Source organism: Tupaia chinensis, unplaced genomic scaffold, assembly GCF_000334495.1.
Source record: "Tupaia chinensis unplaced genomic scaffold, TupChi_1.0 Scaffold142716_1, whole genome shotgun sequence".
NCBI classification, from domain to species: Eukaryota; Metazoa; Chordata; class Mammalia; order Scandentia; family Tupaiidae; genus Tupaia; species Tupaia belangeri.
The window spans coordinates 528,065-530,564 of record NW_006202562.1 but is presented as its reverse complement, the minus strand read 5'-3'; positions in this window follow the sequence as shown (position 1 = coordinate 530,564).

Genomic DNA, 2,500 nt, shown 5'->3' with positions numbered 1-2,500 from the left:
AAACGTCCTTTCTCGGACTCTACTCTTTCACACATACTATAAAACAACTTTCAGATTTTCAAAAAACTGAATTTTAAAGGTAATGTTCAAAATATTTGTTATGATTTTGTTTGTGACTCTATAACAACAGAGACAGCATGGTTTTAAATATCTTTGAGAAAATATTGACGTGTCAACTACTCGAACTGTTGAAAAGCAAATGCCCAGCACACAAGTCACACATAAACCTTCTCAATTCAGCCCTGCCTACCAAATATTCTGTGATATACCATCTGCTAGCAAAGATCAGTCTCTTTTTCTTTCTTCAAAGTCTTCCTCAAGATAATCCTCTGGTGTGGTTGCTCTTTTGCCATCTCTACTGATTACAATGCTGGGCTGGAAAAGTCCAGGTTATTTTATGGTACGAATCCTTTCATATAGCTTCTCTAATCCTCTCTGCCAGGCAGAACTGTTTATGGTGCCAGGCCATCTTGCCAAGAGCTTCTGTTGGCTTACTTGAGCTCTGCATTAGTTCTATAGTTTTCTGATTAATCTTCAGCTATGACAGTCCAGTCAAAGCCCTGTCCAATAACAAGTATTTCCAATTTCAGATTCAAGGCAACAGGTATTATTGAACTTGTGCAAATAACCCTTCTGTCACAAAATAAGAATACTCCCAGTATTTTCCAATTCCAGAGTGGTCAGGAAGGAAGAAAAGTTTATGTTTCCATTTAAAGAAATAAAAAAAAAAAACAGGAAGAAAAAATAGTTTAACAAATTGCTGAAACTATCAACAGCTCAAGAGAAAGCAAAACCCTTACACTGGGAAAACAAAGCATTGTTTAAAAAAATCAGTGATGTTACACCCAAAAGTTATAAAATTATATTTAACCAGTTCAGTCTTATGTTCAATCTCTCTTCTGTTGAATCTGCAGTGTCACTGTGGTCCAATCTTTCTGTTTAAATCCTGGAAGTTAACATTCAACATTATTATTGATATTTCTTGTCCCTAGCATTAAGTTAGTCATTTTGTTGGTGACTTTTTGTTCTCTTATTTCTGTATATATGTCTTTAGTTTTCCTGGTAGAGCACTCCTTTCAGAACTTCTTGAAGTGTGGGTTTGATATTGGCAAATTCTTTCAGGTCTTATTTATCTGAGAACGTTTTTATCCTTTCTTTCCATATGAAGGATAATCTTGCCAGGTATAGTATTTTTGGTTGAAACCGTTTTTCACTTAATGCTTTGAATATATTTTCCCATTCTTCCCTTGCTCACATTGTATCTGATGAGAGGTCTGATGTTAGCCAGATAGGATGACCTTTATAAGTAACCTGACGTTTCTCTCTTGCCAATTTTAGAATCTTGTCTTTGTGGATCTTGCCAATCTGGTTATGATGTGCCTTGGAGAAGATCTTCTTGGGTTGATTCTATTGGGGGTCCTTTGTATTTCTCGGATCTGGATATTTGAGTGACTCTCTAGATATGGAAAGTTTTCTTTCAGGATTTCATGGAATAGATTATCAATGCCCTTATTAGTTTCTTCACCTTCTGGGATTATCCAGATGTTGGGGCACTTAATGGTCTCAAGTATTTCTCATATAGTATTCTCATTTTTTGTGTGTGTTATTCTCTCAGGTTTTTGCTTGTTTTTTTCTAGGTCAGAGGCTTTGGCTTCAACACCATGGATTCAATCTTCTCCATGGACTAATCTGCTTTTAATACTTTCAAGGGAGGTTCTGATTTCTTATATTGCCACCTTCATCTCTCTTTTTTTTCTTGTAGATTTTCTATTTTATTGGTCTAAATGTTTATCTTTTTTATTATTAATTAATTTATTTATTTCCATTCATTCACTGTACATCATTACAGCATACAAAATGAGATTTTCCATCCAAAGTACACTGTATACTGTCTCAATCAAGCACATCAACATGTTATTGTCAGCAAATGATCTTCCATTTCTTGTTTTCTGTATGTTTTGCTTTTTTTTCCCCCATCCTTGATTCCCTGTCTCTTACCATCTGCCATCTCCCACTCTCCTCCCACACAGTCTCTGGTATTTATGTTTGCTTTCTATACTGTTTTCCCCCCACATCGTATTGAATTACTAAAGACCTTAATTAATCTAAATATTTTCAGAGCAAACACAGCTGATATATACATTTCCATGGACACAAGTCGAGTATATACTGCATAGTGGCTTAATCATTCATATAACAAAAAATTCCATTTCTAGTTCCTAGAATTATTTTTACCCCTCTTTCTCACCCTCTGTCCCTTCCCACCCTCTTCTCACACTATCTTTGGTGTCTACAATTGTCTTCCATTCCTTTCCCACCCACCTTGTATTGATCACACAATTTCTTACATATTCTAACTACTTTCAATGATGAGTTCACTCATTACTATTAAGAAAACCAGTTTTAACTTAAATCAAAGAAATACCAAGGAACTTTGCTTAAAGCCAGGAAACAGGTTAGGATTCTAATCAAATGGTAGGTGCATGAACCTATCAGTCTC